This window comes from Oncorhynchus masou, chromosome 5 (genome assembly GCF_036934945.1).
Source record: "Oncorhynchus masou masou isolate Uvic2021 chromosome 5, UVic_Omas_1.1, whole genome shotgun sequence".
NCBI lineage: Eukaryota > Metazoa > Chordata > Actinopteri > Salmoniformes > Salmonidae > Oncorhynchus > Oncorhynchus masou.
In genome coordinates this window covers 1,019,536-1,037,310 of record NC_088216.1, presented here as the reverse complement: position 1 = coordinate 1,037,310, position 17,775 = coordinate 1,019,536, and the positions used below count along the sequence as shown (strand labels likewise).

At 42.3% G+C, this 17,775-nt stretch overlaps 1 pseudogene; it reads left to right on the top strand.

Moving 5' to 3' along the window:
- Positions 1-5,038: 5,038 nt before the first annotated feature.
- LOC135530606 (zinc finger protein 23-like) lies at positions 5,039-17,775 on the top strand (annotated as a pseudogene).

The following is a 17,775-nucleotide window of genomic DNA, read 5'->3' as shown; positions in this document are numbered from 1 at the left end:
TCCTACCCCTTCAGTTACCCTAAACCTCTCCCATCTATCTCTGAAGACCATCCAGTCCTATCCTTCAGTTACCCTAAACCTCTCCCATCTATCTCTGAAGACCAGCCAGTCCTATCCTTCAGTTACCCTAAACCTCTCCCATCTATCTCTGAAGACCATCCAGTCCTATCCTTCAGTTACCCTAAACCTCTCCCATCTATCTCTGAAGACCACCCCTTTTGATTTCTATTTGCCATATATTTTTAACTGTGCTGTTTCACAAAAGTTCTTGACCTTTATATTCTCATAGTTGCTACAGATAGTAAATTAAAAATAAACATGTTTGCTAAAAGTATTATTATATTATTGATCAATTGTCTATGACTTTTCAAATCCCCCAGTAGTGCTGTCTGCAGAGTTAGCTCCAGGTAAATGTTGCCATTCCTTCACCTGCGACCAAAAACAAGCTACATAATTACAGTACTAAAACAAATGATCTAATGATTCTGTCTCTTCGCAGCTAAATCTGCAGAGAGGTTAATTGTATCCCCCATATATAGAACATTGTATTGGTTGCAATAATTTTGTATAATAATTCAAATTGAAAAATTCCAAGTTTTGAATCTTGCGTCATTCATAATTTTCTTTAACCAATGTTGGTCTTTAATGCAGGACTGACAGACAAGTGTCTTACTTTTTCCCCTTTCCACCATGTTTGTGGTAATGCTGCAATTAGTTGTTTGTAATGTTGGGTAGTGCAGACATTTCCATATATTTTTGTTGTCTGCATGTGTGACAACTCCACCAGTCCTATTTATGATATAATTTACAAAGATTATACCTTTTTTATGTATTCATTTTAAAAACTTTTTTTTTTATCAATTAGTATATTTGAGTTTAACCAGAATTGTTGTAGTATTATTTGTTCTGTCTTTTCTGGTGGGTTAAACTGAAATTAAAACCAACTTTCTATGGCTTGTATTGTAATACAGCCCGACAGGATGCTTTCATTGTGCATCTGTAAAACTCTGTGAGGGTTTTAGGTGACAAGCCAAATTTCTCGTGCCTCCTGATGTTGAAGAGGCTCTGCCGTACCAGGCGGTAATACAGCCAGACAGGATGCTTTCATTGTGCATCTGTAAAACTGTGTGAGGGTTTTAGGTGACAAGTGTTACGACTTCTAGGAGTAGTGGGTGTGGAGTCAGGCGCAGAGAGCAGAGGGTAAAGGAACACTGTGTTTATTCTGGAGAAAAGTAGGTCAAAACACCAGGCGCATACAATAGCCGGCGGGCCTCGTGCCCTTAAATAGCCCACAAACAAAACTAAACTCAAAACAGGTGTAACCAATCAGACCCAACTAACAGAAACAAAAAGGAAAGGGAATCGATGGCAGCTAGTAGGCCGGCGACGCCGAGCGCCGCCCGAACAGGAAGAGGCACCATCTTCGGCGGGATTCGTGACAGCAAGCCACATTTCTTCTGCCTCCTGGTGTTGAAGAGGCTCTGTTGCGCCTTCTTCACCACAGTGTGTTCTTGGGGTCCTTTAATGCTGCAGAAGTGTTTTGGTACCCTTCCCAAGATTTGTGCCTCAACGTAATCCTGTCTCGAAGCTCTACGGGCAATTCCTTCGACCTCATGGCTTGGTTTTTGCTCCGACAGTCTCATAGCACGGGGTCTGAATACTTACTGTTATGTAAATAAGGTATTTCTGCTTTTTATCTTTTAATAAATTAGCTACATTTTCTAAAAACCTGTTTTTGCTTTTTCATATTGGGGTATTGTGTAGATGATAGAGGAATTCTAAATTCCTGTATGTTTTATTGCCAAAACCAATTCGCACTCATTTCTAATTCATTAATGAGTTGTAAGTTCATTAATTATGCATGAAGTAGATCGAGACCAGTCTTAAAAGCCAAAGGTAACAGCGTTTATTACAAGAGAGTACTAACCGCATACACATATTTCCACAGGTTATAAACTGAAAATGACGTCAGCGTTTTCTAAACGTTCTATCTATTTCCACAAGTAGAGGGGCCCTCTAGCTCTGGAGCCTTCGCGTTATCAGCACGAAGTCAAGGCCAGTCAGTATAAATCAACATTCTAGACAGTCTGGAGATGGGCCGTTCCCGCCACCTGGAGATTGTACAACTGAATGAACTAAGGAACAGACCTTCATTGTTACTAAACTCCTGACTACATTATATACAATTGGGAATGGGAGCAAGAGAGAGAATTCACATGTACAGTACATTATAGCATTTTGACTAGTCAGTTCTGATTGGAATGTATACATAATTAGTCATGTCAACCATAATTTCCTCTATCAGTAGATTGCTGATAGAGAAACAGTTCAGAATATGTCATTTTTTTAAATCCATTTATAAAATAAGGCTGTAACTTAACAAAATGTGGAAAAAGTCAAGGGGTCTGAATACTTTCCAAATGCACTGTACAAACATCACATTGAATATTCACCTCACTTTTGAAAAGCTCCATGAGGAAGAAAGGCTTCCTAGATGATCTTTTAGATGTTCTGTCTTCAGGATGTTCTGGGTTGATGGCTGTTTGAGGGGGAGGGGCAGGTGAGTGAGCTGGGGCCTTTTATTGCCCTGCTCCTGGGAGCCTGACAGCTTGTGACATGATGAGAGAGTGAGAGAGGGTCTACCTGTAAGATATTCAGTTAGGTGAATTCAACACTGACTTGCAGGCAGTGGGTTTAGAATAACTATGACCAAAAATGAATACAGATTATACCACCACCCAAAAGGGCACTTCAGAGACTGGAAGGGCAAAGGGGCATGTGCTCTACAAAGGTAGAGCCCTGTCTGTCCACCTCCTATCTGTCCTTAAACAATGTGGGCACTGCTTCATGTGGCAACAGCAACATTCACCTCAATAGTCCATATGCCGCTGGGTGAGAGAAGTTTTCCTTCATTTTGGGCACCATTATGTGAGGTGATATTATGTGTTGTTAGCAATTAGCCTTTGTCAGTTTAGCTCGGAATATGCCCACCTCTTCAATCTGTCACCTAAACCTGACTAATGGGCAGGTCAATCCTGGAGGAAAGTATTGGCTGTAAGAAGTAAGAGAAAAAATAACAACTGGTTGTTTTTAAATGATTTCTTATGACATTGCTTGCCAGAATAAACATTGTAATGGAGATTTTTCTCCAGTCTGCGTTACTCACTCCAGTCAGCAGATGGCGATGTGAGTCTTTCAGGTGATGCTTCTTGCGTCTCGTGGACGGGACAGGAGGCTTCTTCAACGGTGACAAAACGCTTCTGATTCAACCAACGCGGTGGTTTGCTAGCGAACATTAAACTGAAATGTTGAAGCGTTTAAAAATAAACTTCTCCTTAAAACCTCTTAAGGCTAGGAACCCCTAGACAACATCCGCTGAAATGACAGAGCGCGAAATTCAAAAATATTTTTGGGATTATTTAACTTTCATACATTCACAAGTGTAATACACCAAATTAAACATTAACTTCTTATTAATCGTGTCCGATTTCAAAAAGGTTAAAGGTCACTTCAGGATACAGCTGCTGCTCTACACTATCCCTAGACAATCCAGTAATGAGAGAAAATGTATAGAATATTTATGGCTCCATAACATCTCTATCTAATTTTTTTTTTAACCTAATTCTATTTTCTCCGTTTAGTTTTTCCAGGTTTCTGATTTGTCCCTGTTTGTCTGCTTTTCTCTCTAAATCACACTGTTAATAGAAAACAACAACATTGGATGTTCTTAGTCCACAACAACACTTAAACCACATTAGGAGAACATGTTTGAAGTCTGAGAAAAATCTAAGACATTTTCATTTTTATGTGTAGATACCCTTTAATTCAAGTGTCACCAGCAAGAGCCTTGTCTGGTTAGTGGTGTCTCTGTCGCACACAAGAGCCTTGCTTGGTTTGTGTTGTCTCTGTCGCACACAAGAGCCTTGTCTGGTTAGTGGTGTCTCTGTCGCACACAAGAGCCTTGCTTGGTTAGTGGTGTCTCTGTCGCACACAAGAGCCTTGTCTGGTTAGTGGTGTCTCTGTCGCACACAAGAGCCTTGCTTGGTTTGTGGTGTCTCTGTCGCACACAAGAGCCTTGCTTGGTTAGTGGTGTCTCTGTCGCACACAAGAGCCTTGCTTGGTTTGTGGTGTCTCTGTCGCACACAAGAGCCTTGCTTGGTTTGTGGTGTCTCTGTCGCACACAAGAGCCTTGCTTGGTTAGTGGTGTCTCTGTCGCACACAAGAGCCTTGCTTGGTTAGTGGTGTCTCTGTCGCACACAAGAGCCTTGCTTGGTTTGTGGTGTCTCTGTAGCACACATGTGATTGCAGAGTCTGCTGAACAAATCACAACTGGATTGATGCTAATAGTCATGATATATTCTGCCAGGTAGGAACAGACTACTTTGTAGTTAACATTTAATTGACAAGGTTTGTGGGAAAGCTTTTCCATCAACCAGAAGATGGTTGTCATTAGCATCATCGCTAACAGCTACACATAGTGGATCATTAGCATCATCGCTAACAGCTACACATAGTGGATCATTAGCATCATCGCTAACAGCTACACATAGTGGTAGACTGCACTCAGACAGGGGCATTTCCTGGCTGTTAAATCTTCAAAAAGTTGAAGGGAAATACAAATCACACATTTACAAGCAAAGTTAACGATGATTTTCAGGCAGAGAGTTCAGAATAACTATAACAAAAAATGAATACAAATTATACCAGGGCACTTTAGAGACTGGGAGGGTAAAGGGGCATGTGCTCTACACAGGTAGAGACATATCTGTCCATGTTCCCTTTTGTAAAGTGGGCACTGCTTCATGTGGCAACACCAACACTCACATAAATATCCCATATGCCGCTGGGTGAGAAGTTTTCCTTGATTTTGGCCACCATTATGTGAGGTGTTATTATGTGTTTTTTATTTATTTATTCCAAACTGCGTTACCCACTCCGGTCAGCAGATGGCGATATGAGTATTTCAGGTTATGCTTCTTGCGTGACGTACAATCTAGTGGACGGAACTGGAGGCTTCTTCAACAGCGACAAAGGCTTCTTATTCAACCAACGTGGTGGTTTTTGCTAGCGGACATTAAACCGAAACATTGAAGCGTTTAAGACAAATCTTGTGTATATTACTCTTAGTGTTTTAAATACAATTCTGTGTACATATCTGCTCGTTCATTGAAACGTAGATTGCTTGTTAAATTAGCTAATGTGGTAAATTGATATTGCACTAGGCTAATCGCCCGGAACATGAGCTCACTAAACTCGACGGAGAAAGAAGCTCTGGTGAAAGGAGAGGAAGAAGCTTTCAGGATGAAAAGGGAGGAAGAGGAGTCTATCATATTGAAAGAAGAGGATGATATTACAGTGAAAGAGGAAGATGGGAAAGAGGTTGTGGAAGAGGAGGAGGTAGAAGCTTTCAGAATCAAAAAGGAGGAAGATGCCGTAATTTTGAAAGAAGAGGAAGAACCTTTTGGAGTAAAAGAGGAAGAGGAGGCTATCTCAATTAAAGAGGAGGAGGAAGACGTTTTGGGAGTGAAAAAGGATGAGGCTGAAGATTCGAGTAAGACCAGTGAGTACTGACCTAAAAACGGGCACAAAATATGCATTTCTTGAACTAATGTGGGGTTTGAAAGGGGCATTCTAATGAAGTTCTACAATTTAATATGTTGTTCAGTGCTCAATACATTGTTAGAGGTGCTATCCGTCATTGGTACATATATTTTGGTGACTTTTCTATTAGATTTATTGAAATATCCGTGTAGTCCACATTAAAGTGCACTTCATAAAACAGGCTTTTCAGAATTCAACATTGGTGCATAATTTCTACTTAAATTGTCAAAGGGACGCAGAAGGCACCCTTTTTTTGTGGAAAGATCCTGTTTACATTTGCAACACAAACAATATTTTAGGAAATCACGATGAAAGTTTCCATTATAGGCACTTTTTTATACATATTCATGCCTCTGGTAAGACTCGGATTGCAGTAGATGGTCATAAGTTTACCATCTGTTTGATGTTCTCATTCACACAGGAGAGAGACATGACTATCGTGGATCCTCTGGGGAGCCTCAACAACCCCATGAAGCTGAAGATGCAGAGAAGAGTCTCTCCAGATCAGAACACCAGATGGTACAGCTTGGTCTGGTCTGGCATACAGCTTGCTCTATCGTGGGCTGGGTTTCTGTAAAGCACTTTGTCAACAGTGGCATCAGCATCCATAATGATATGTGTCTGTGTCTCCTCTTTATGGTTACCAGGACAACGCTAGCCATTTGGTACAGCTTTTTAAAGTGTATTTATTTTTATTTCACCTTTATTTAACCAGGTCGGCTAGTTGAGAACAAGTTCTCATTTGCAACTGCGACCTGGCCAAGATAAAGCATAGCAATGTGACACATACAACAACAGAGTTACACATGGAATAAACAAAACATAGTCAATAATACAGTAGAACAAAAGAAAACAAAAAGTCTATATACAGTGAGTGCAAATGAGGTAAGTTAAGGCATTAAATAGGCCATGGTGGCGAATATAATTACAATATAGCAATTAAACACTGAAATGGTAGATCGGCAGAAGATGAACGTGCAGGTAGAGATACTGGGTTGCAAAATAAATAAATACCAGTATGGGGATGAGTTAGGTGGATAGATGGGCTGTTTACAGATAGGCTAAGTACAGGTGCAGTGATCTGTAAACTGCTCTGACAGCTGGTGCTTAAAGCTAGTGAGGGAGATGTGAGTCTCCAGCTTCAGAAATCTTTTCAATTCGTTCCAGTCATTGGCAGCAGAGAACTGGAAGGAAAGACAACCAAAGGAGGGATTGGCTTTGGGGGTGACCAGTGAGATATACCTGCTGGAGCGCGTGCTATGGGTGGGTGCTGCTATGGTGACCAGTGAGCTGTGATAAGACGGGGCTTTACCCAGCAGAGACTTGTAGATAACCTGTAGCCAGTGGATTTGGCGACGAGTATGAAGCGAGGGCCAGCCAGCGAGAGTGTACAGGTCGCAATGGTGGGTAGTATATGGGGCTTTGGTGACAAAATGGATGGCACTGTGATAGACTGCATCCAGTTTGTTGAGCATCGGTGGGGGCATTCGATGCTAATGCAGAACGCCACAGGATGTTTTTGTGCTGGTCAAGGGCAGACAGGTCTGGTGTGAACCAAGGACTTTATCTATTCCTAGTTCAACATTTTTTGAGAGGGGAATGCTTATTTAAGATGGTGAGGATGGCACTTTCAAAGAATAGCCAGGCATTATCTACTGATGAGATGAGGTCAATGTCATTCCAGGATGCTTAGCAAGCAGTTAGCAAGGGCAAGCAGTTAGCAGACCAGGCAAGTTAGCAGTTAGCAGACCAGGGCCCGGAAGTTTAGCAGTTAGCAGACCGGGTTAGCAAGCAAGCAGATAGCAGGGGCTAGAAAGTTAGCCTGGGGGGGTGGACGTCGCGATGGGGGTAAGTCTTTTTTGCCTCTTCGTGCGGTGACGTTGCTCATCATCAGCTTGCTCTATCAGGGGCTGGATTTCTGTAAGGCACTTTATATGACAACAGTGACATCAGCATCCATAATGATATGTGTCTGTGTCCCCTCTTTATGGTTACCAGGACAACGCTAGCCCTTCCTTCCTCCCGGAGTCCCCGTGGCGTGCCTCTCCCGGTAGCACCTTACTGCTGGGTATGAAGAGGTTGTCTGTGCTGCTGGTGGACTGCAGGAAAACAACAGGGCTGAGTGGAACTGTGAGAGGAGGAGAAGAGAAGAAAGGATCAGATTTGACTCATCAAAGTAAGTGCTGTAGTTTAGTTTGAACAAATAAAATAGATCTGCCCACTGGTATCTGTTACCAGGACAACCAGCAGAGTTATGTTAGTTGACAGGAAGTTGGACTGGTATCTGTTACCAGGACAACCAGCAGAGTTCTGTTAGTTGACAGGAAGTTGGACTGGTATCTGTTACCAGGACAACCAGCAGAGTTCTGTTAGTTGACAGGAAGTTGGACTGGTATCTGCTACCAGGACAACCAGCAGAGTTCTGTTAGTTGACAGGAAGGTGGACTGGTATCTGTTACCATGACAACCAGCAGCGTTTTGTTAGTTAACAGGAAGAGAGACTGGTGTATATGGATGTTATGAATATCATAACACTAAAAAATAATTCTGCCAATGAAAAGAGAAACCAATTGACCATATAAAACCTTGATGAAAGTTCACTTTAGAGGGAAAGTTTCAAGAAGACCTGATATAAGGTGCTTGTTTTACAAAAACGTTTCCATAAAACATGATGGATGTTACATTGGTTGTCCCAGTCAGCCCCCCTATCTTTACTAGACTGTAGGACAGGCCAACTAAACTCAATACACTGTTAATTAATTAACTAATACTGGAGGAAAGCTGTGATCAGGCTGCCTACTCAAGAGAAAGCTTCGAACTGTAACCAGTGCCGGCAACCTTGTTCAGGTTATCAATCAACCTACCAGGGTAGTTACAAACAGTAGAGGAATGAAATCATCAACATGGTTTGATAATATCTTTACTAATGCTGCAGAAATGGGTTTTAAAGCAGTATCCAGATCCATCAGATGTAGTGATCACAATATAGTAGCCATGTCTAGGAAAACCACCGTTCCAAAGGCTGGGACTAATATTGTGTATAGGAGGTCATACATTTTTTTGTAGTGATTCCTTTGTTGTTGATGTAAATAATATTTGTTGGCCCTTGGTGTGTAATGATGAGCAACCAGACTCTGCCCTTGACACATTTGAAATTGCTTATCCCAGTTACTAATAAGCAACACCCATTAAGAAAATGACTGTAAAAACTGTTAAATCCACGTGGATTGATGAGGAATTTAAAAATGGTGAAGAGGGAGGCAAAAGAGATGGCAAATAGGTCTGGCTGAATAACTGATTGGCAAACCTATTGCAAATTGAGACATCATTGACTAAACTGAATAAAAAGAAGAAAGTACACTACGAAACAAAGATAAATTACATGAAGAATGATTGTAAAAAGCTTTGGAACACCTTCATTGAAATTTTGGGCAAAAAAATCAACAATGACAAGTCACTGGTGTCTGACAACGTGGATGGAAAATTGAGAATAATAGCGGCCGATATTGCCAGTTCTATACGCATTATCTTCAATTTAAGCCCACTAGAAAGTGTGTTCCCTCAGGCCTGGAGGGAACCTGAAGTCATTCCACTCCCCAAGAATAGTAAAGCTCCCTTTACTGGCTTAAATAGCCGACCAATCCGCCTGTTACCAACACTTACATTTTTGGAAAAAAATTGTTTGTCAAGATACGATGCTATTTTACAGTAAACAAATTGATACTTTCAGCTTATAGAGAAGGACATTCAATAAGCATAGCACTTACAAATGACTGCTTGGCTGAGAGAAATGTATGATAAAAATATTGTTGGGGCTGTTTTGTTTGACTCAGTGTGGCTTTTGACATTATCGATCGTAGTCTGCTGCTGAAAAAAACGTATGGCTTTACACCCCCTGCTATAAATGTAACCTTTATTTAACTAGTCAAGTCAGTTAAGAACAAATTATTATTTTCAATGACGGCCTAGGACTGCCTTGTTCAGGGGCAGAACGACAGAGTTTACCTTGTCAGCTCAGAGATTCGATCCAGCAATCTCTCGGTTACTGGCCTACCGCTCTAACCGCTAGGCTACCTGCCGCACCAGAGCTACCTGTCTGACAGAACACAGTGTTCTTTAATGGAAGCCTGTACAACAAAATCAAGTTTGAATCAGGAATTCCCCAGGGCAGCTGTTTGGCACCTTCTTTTTCCAATCTTTACCAACAACATGCCAACGACATTTGAGTAAAGCCAGTGTGTCTATGTATGCGGATGACTCAACACTGTACACGTCAGCTACTACAGCGACTGAAATGACTGCAACACTTAACATAGAGCTGCAGTTAGTTTCAGAATGGGTGGCAAGGAACAAGTTAGTCCTAAATATTTCTTATTACCTTAAGTTACATGGCCTACTACGCTAATTCTGTAGCGGTATTGTTAGAGGGGGGTAAATATGAAGATTTTGTTGGTGCGCCAGGCAGGTATTAACCCTAGTTATTGAAGTTAGTTATTACCTATTATAACATTTTTATAAATATTATTAAAACCGAAAGGATGAGAGTAGAATAAATAGAGTAGCGCTTCCAGACACATTCTTATGGAGTCTTAAAGGAGGACTGTAGCATCTAATGATGAATTACTATGGAGTCTAAAAGGAGGACTGTAGCATCTGATGATGAAACATTATGGAGTCTTAAAGGAGGACTGTGCCATCTAATGATGAAACATTATGGAGTCTTAAAGGAGCCTTCTAGCATCTAATGATGAAACATTATGGAGTCTTAAAGGAGGACTGTACCATCTGATGAAACATTATGGAGTCTTAAAGGAGGCCTGTAGCATCTAATGATGAAACATTATGGAGTCTTAAAGGAGGACTGTAGCATCTAATGATGAAACATTATGGAGTCTTAAAGGAGGACTGTAGCATCTAATGATGAAACATTATGGAGTCTTAATGGAGGACTGTGCCATCTAATGATGAAACATTATGGAGTCTTAAAGGAGCCTTGTAGCATCTAATGATGAAACATTATGGAGTCTTAAAGGAGGACTGTACCATCTGATGAAACATTATGGAGTCTTAAAGGAGGCCTGTAGCATCTAATGATGAAACATTATGGAGTCTTAAGGGAGGACTGTAGCATCTAATGATGAAACATTATGGAGTCTTAAAGGAGGACTGTAGCATCTAATGAAGAAACATTATGGAGTCTTAAAGGAGAACTGTAGCATCTAATGATGAAACATTATGGAGTCTTAAGGGAGGACTGTAGCATCTAATGATGAAACATTATGGAGTCTTAAAGGAGGACTGTAGCATCTAATGATGAAACATTATGGAGTCTTAAAGGAGGACTGTAGCATCTAATGATGAAACATTATGGAGTCTTAAAGGAGGACTGTAGCATCTAATGATGAATTACTATGGAGTCTGATGCTTTAAAGGGGAAGTTTACCCAAAATCCAGAAACTCCTAATTGATTCCATACATTAAAACTAGTCCCGTGGATTTTTTCCCTCTCTCCCTATCTCTCCCTGTAGTGCTGTACTGAAACAGCTGCTCTCCCTCTCTCTCCCTGTAGTGCTATACTGAAACAGCTGCTCTCCCTGTAGTGCTGTACTGAAACAGCTGCTCTCCCTCTCTCTCTCTCTAGTCCTGTACTGAAACAGCTGCTCTCCCTCTCTCTCCCTGTAATGCTGTACTGAAACAGCTGCTCTCCCTCTTTCTCCCTGTAGTGCTGTACTGAAACAGCTGCTCTCTCCCAGTAGTCCTGTACTGAAACAGCTGCTCTCCCCCTCTCTCCCTGTAGTGCTGTACTGAAACAGCTGCTCTCCCTCTCTCTCCCTGTAGTGTTGTACTGAAACAGCTGCTCTCCCCCTCTCTCCCTGTAGTGCTGTACTGAAACAGCTGCTCTCCCCCTCTCTCCCTGTAGTGCTGTACTGAAACAGCTGCTCTCCCCCTCTCTCTCCCTGTAGTGCTGTACTGAAACAGCTGCTCTCCCCCTCTCCCTGTAGTGCTGTACTGAAACAGCTGCTCTCCCCCTCTCTCCCTGTAGTGCTGTACTGAAACAGCTGCTCTCCCTCTCTCTCCCTGTAGTGCTGTACTGAAACAGCTGCTCTCCCTCTCTCTCCCTGTAGTGTTGTACTGAAACAGCTGCTCTCCCTGTAGTGCTGTACTGAAACAGCTGCTCTCCCTCTCTCTCCCTGTAGTGCTGTACTGAAACAGCTGCTCTCCCTCTCTCTCCCTGTAGTGCTGTACTGAAACAGCTGCTCTCCCTCTCTCTCCCTGTAGTGCTGTACTGAAACAGCTGCTCTCCCTCTCTCTCTCCCTGTAGTGCTGTACTGAAACAGCTGCTCTCCCTCTCTCTCCCTGTAGTGCTGTACTGAAACAGCTGCTCTCCCTCTCTCTCCCTGTAGTGCTGTACTGAAACAGCTGCTCTCCCTCTCTCTCCCTGTAGTGCTGTACTGAAACAGCTGCTCTCCCTCTCTCCCTGTAGTGCTGTACTGAAACAGCTGCTCTCCCTCTCTCTCCCTGTAGTGCTGTACTGAAACAGCTGCTCCCCCTCTCTCTCCCTGTAGTGCTGTACTGAAACAGCTGCTCCCCCTCTCTCTCCCTGTAGTGCTGTACTGAAACGGCTGCTCTCCCTCTCTCTCCCTGTAGTGCTGTACTGAAACAGCTGCAAAACGTGACTCGTGACGTTGCTGGATGCGGGCCTCGCTCTGCTGCTTTGCCAGTTAATTTGTTATTTTATTACAGCTATGGCCTTTGTCTTTCACCTGGAGTTGTTTATTTATGTCTGAGAATAAAAAACACTTCAACATAAAACATATACAAAATAACATGAACTTCAACATAAAACATATACAAAATAACATAAACTCAGCAAAAAAAAAATGTACGGATCTTTTTCAGGACCCTTCAAAGATTATTCGTAAAAAATCCAAATAACGTCACAGATCTTCTTCATTGCAAAGAGTTTAAAAACTGTTTCCCATGCTTGTTCAATGAACCATAAACAATTAATGAACATGCACCTGTGAAATGGTCGAACCTCTTGGATCTACCCCGACCAGACAGGACTGGCAAGTTGCGGTTTTGTCTCCAGGGGCGATGGTCAGATTTCGCGTTTATCGTCGAAGGAATGAGCATTACACGGAGGCCTGTACTCTGGAGCGGGATCGAGGTGGAGGGGCCGTCATGGTCTGGGGCGGTGCGTCACAGCATCATCAGACTGAGCTTGTTGTCATTGCAGGCAATCTCAACTCTGTGCGTTACAGGGAAGACATCCTCCTCCCTCATGTGGTACCTTTCCTGCAGGCTCATCCTGACATGACCCTCCAGCATGACAATGCCACCAGCCATTCTGCTCGTTCTGTGTGTGATTTCCTGCAAGACCGGAATGTCAAAGTTCAGCCATGGCCAGCAAAGAGCCCGGATCTCAATCCAATTGAGCACGTCTGGGACCTGTTGGATTGGAGGGTGAGGGCTAGGGCCATTCCCCCCCCCCCCCCAGAAATGCCTGGGAACTTGCAGGTGCCTTGGTGGAAGAGTGGCGTAACATCTCACAGCAAGTACTGTCAAATCCGGTGCAGTCCATGAGGAGGAGATGCACTGCAGTACTTAATGCAGCTGGTGGCCACAGCAGATTCTGACTGTTACTTTTGTTTTTGATTTGGAAAAGGTCAAGGGGTCTGGAATACTTAACAAATGCAGTGTGTGTGTGGGTCTGTGTATACTGAACCAAAATATAAACAACGATTTACAGCTCATATAAGTCAGTCATTGTAAATAATTAAATTAGGCCCTAATCTATGGACTTTGCATGACTGGGCAGGGAAGCCCACCCATTGCGTGGCCCAGCCAATCAGAATGAGTTTTTCCCCACAAAAGGGCTTCATTACAAAGAGAAATACAACTCTGGTGGCTGGTCTCAGATGACGTGGAGGTCCTGGGCGTCTTTATATGTCATTATGACATCACGGATGAATTCTAGAATATACCATTTATCCTATATTACATGTATTAATATACATTTATCCTACCCAATATATCCTAGGATGGTCTGTGGTTGTGAGGCAGTTGGATGTACTGCCAAATTCTCTAAAACGACATTGGAGGAGGCTTCTGGAAGAGAATTTAACATTCAATTATCTGGTAACAGCTCCAGTGGATATTCCTGCAGTCAGCATGCCAATTGCACGCTCCCTCAAAACTTGAGACAATCTGCGGCATTGTGTTGTGTGACAAAACTGCACATTTTAGAGTGGCCTTTTATTATCCCCAGCACAAGGTGCACCTGTGTAATAATCAAGCTGTTCAATCAGCTTCTTGATTGGTGGATGGATTATCTTGGCAAAGAATAAATGTTCAATAAATTCTGCAATCTTTTTTTTCAGCTCATGAAACATCCAACACTTTACATGTTGCGTTTATATTTTTGTTTATTGTATCTACTATCAGTTTTAGGAACATCTTTCCAAATGTTTCACCTTATTTTTTTTTACTTTACCCAAAATATGACATCAGCGATAGTCAAAATGTTGAAAATCTGTGAATGTCTAAATAAGAAAATGGTCCATTTATACAGCAATGTGTCGAACCCTTTCAACAACGGGGAGATGTTACTGATGTGCTTTGTGTCTTCGCGGGAAAAAAACAAGTTTTGGACTTCCACTTAAAATTACTTATTTACTTATTTTATATTTAAGGAAGTGTGTTCAGTCCTGGGCAAAAGTTGAGACACAAATATTAATTTTCACAAAGTCTGCTGCCTCAGTTTGTATGATGGCAATTTGCATATACTCCAGAATGTTATGAAGAGTGTTCAGATGAATTGTAATTAATTGCCAAGTCCCTCTTTGCCATGCAAATGAACTGAACCCCCCCCCCCCCCAAACTGGAAACTTCAAAAGGAGGGTGTGGCTTGGAATCATTGTTCTTCCTCTGTCACCCATGATTACCTGCAAGGAAACACGTGCCGTCATCGTTTCTTTGCACAAAAAGGGCTTCACAGGCAAGGATACTGCTGCCAGTAAGACTGCACCTAAATCAACCATTTATCGGATCATCAAGGACTTCAAGGAGAGCGGTTCAATTGTTATGAAGAAAGCTTCATGACGCCCAAGAAAGTCCAGCAAGCGCCAGGACCGCCTCCTAAAGTTGATTCGGCTGCGGGATCGGGGCACCATCAGTACAGAGCTTGCTCAGGAATGGCAGCAGGCAGGTGTGAGTGCATCTACATGCACAGTGAGGCGAAGACTTTTGGAGGATGGCCTGGTGTCAAGAAGGGCAGCAAATAAGCCACCTCTCTCCAGGAAAAATATCAGGGAGACTGATATTCTGCAAAAGGTACAGGGATTGGACTGCTGGGGACTGGGGTAAAGTCATTTTCTCTGATGAATCCCCTTTACGATTGTTTGGGGCATCCGGTAAAAAGCTTGTCCGGAGAAGACAAGGTGAGCGCTACCATCAGTCCTGTGTCATGCCAACAGTAAAGCATCCTGAGACCATTCATGTGTGGGGTTGCTTCTCAGCCAAGGGAGTGGGCTACCTCACAATTTGCCTAAGAACACAGCCATGAATAAAGAATGGTACCAACACATCCTCCGAGAACAACTTCTCCCAACCATTCAGGAACAGTTCGGTGACGAACAGTGCCTTTTCCAGCATGATGGAGCACCTCGCCATAAGGCAAAAGTGATAACTTGGTGGCTCAGGGAACAAAACATCAATATTTTGGGTCCATGGCCAGGAAACTCCCCAGACCTTAATCCCATTGAGAACGTGTGGTCAATCCTCAAGAGGCAGGTGGACAAACAAAAACCCACAAATTCTGACAAACTCCAAGCATTGATTATGCAAGAATGGGCTGCCATTAGTCAGGATGTGGCCCAGAAGTTAATTGACATTATGCCAGGGTGGATTGTAGAGGTCTTGAAAAAGAAGGGTCAACACTGCAGATATTGAATCTTTGCATCAACTTCGTAATTGTCAATAAGAGCCTTTGACACTTATGAAATGCTTGTAATTATACTTCAGCATTACATAGTAACATCTGACAAAATTATCTAAAGACACAGAAGCAGCAGACTTTGTGGAAATTAATATTTCTTTCATTCTCAAAATTTTTGTCCACGACTCTAGGTCGCATTCTGTATCATACAGCTATGAAAGTTCTATATTTAGAACCACCTGCTCGATTGGAATCCTGTGACGTCTGTGTCTTGAGTGTTCTAGAACTGTCTAGTTTTTTTGTGTTCTGACGAAAACAGAATTAATAAATAAGTAGTGTAAACATTATCAGTAATTACCAGGAAACTCTACAATATTTGTTTTAAAATCACACCAAGATTGTTAAAACTGGCCTTAGGTTATTGAGGGATCTGATTAGGATTTACCCTCGTAGCAAGACCGTTTTATCATGTGGAGGTTTCATTCAGGTCTCTATTTTAAAAAACACTTTTTCTCTTTGGCAGGTGAAAGACCAGACTCAGAAGAACCAGAGCCAGGGACGTCCAAACCAACAAGACGACACCAGTGCTCCCACTGTGGAAAGAGTTTTAACCTCTTGTGGGAGCTGAAACAACATGAGAGAATACACACAGGGAGAAGCCTTTCCACTGCTCCCAGTGTGGAAAAAGTTTTAGCCATAAAGGAACCCTGAACAAACACGAGAGAATACACACAGGGGAGAAGCCTTACCACTGCTTCCAGTGTGGAAAGAGTTTTAACCTGTTAGGGTCTCTGAAACGACATGAGAGATTACACACAGGGCAGAAGCCTTACCACTGTTCCCAATGTGGAAAGGGTTGTAACCTCTTATGGGAGCTGAAACAACATGAGAGAACACACACAGGGGAGAGGCCTTACCACTGCTCGCAGTGTGGAAAGAGTTTTAACCAGAAAGGACACATGAAAGCTCACGAGAGAATACACACAGGGGAGAAGCCTTACCGCTGCTCCCAGTGTGGAAAGAGTTTTAGCCGGTTAAGGAACCTGAAAGTTCATGAGATAATACACACAGGGGAGAAGCCTTACCAGTGCTCCCAGTGTGGCAAGTGTTTTAACCAGTTAGGGGCCATGACACAACATGAGAGAATACACACGGGGGAGAAGCCTTACCACTGCTCCCAGTGTGGAAAGTGTTTCAACTGGTCAGGGGATCTGAAAAAACATGAGAGATTACACACAGGGGAGAAGCTTTACCACTGTTCCCAATGTGGAAAGGGTTGTAACTTATTATGGGATCTGAAACAACATGAGAGAACACACACAGGGGAGAAGCCTTACCACTGCTCACAGTGTGGAAATAGTTTTAAACTGAAAGGACACCTAAAAGCTCACCAGAAAATTCACACGGGGGAGAAGCCTTACCACTGCTCCCAGTGTGGAAAGTGTTTCGGCAGATCAGGTGATCTGAAGAAACATGAGAGAATACACACAGGGGAGAAGCCTAACCACTCCTCACAGGGTGCAAATCTTTTGCCCATTTAGGAAGCATGAAAGAACACATGAGACTGCACACAGAGGAGAAAAGCTCAGACTGTGGGAAAACATATTGCTCATATTACTCGTAACATATTACACTTAAACGTCATTAGAGAATCTACACAGGAGAGATAAATTACTTCTCTTAGCGTGTATAGTGATATTTCACATCACATTGACTTAACATTCATCAGAGAACATACACAGTGCTCCCGTTGTCTTATATTGTTGACTGATAATGTGTTTACCTGTTTTTACCATATGAAATTGCTTCTTCCAATTATTACCTGTACCTGTTAAGAAACTGACTGTTGGAACTGTTAAGGCTCCATGGATTGATGAGGAATTTAAAAAATGTATGTTTGAAAGAGATGGGGGAAAAGGAGTGGCTAGTACGTCTGGCTGCACATCTGATTGGCTGAGAAATGATGTGACCAAACTCAACAAAAAGAAGAAGAAACTTTATTATGAAGCCAAGATCAATGATATAAAGAATGATGGGAAGGAAACAGCGAGCAATTATATTCATGCATAAAAAAATAAAAAAAATGAAAGAAAAGCAGTTGCAAGTTTGAATATTGTAAATTTATTGTGGGAGAGGTGGGAAAATTGTTATCGATCAATAATGACAAACCTCTTGGGATTGACAACAGATGGAAAGCTACTGAGGACAGTAGCTGACTCTATAGCCACTCCTAT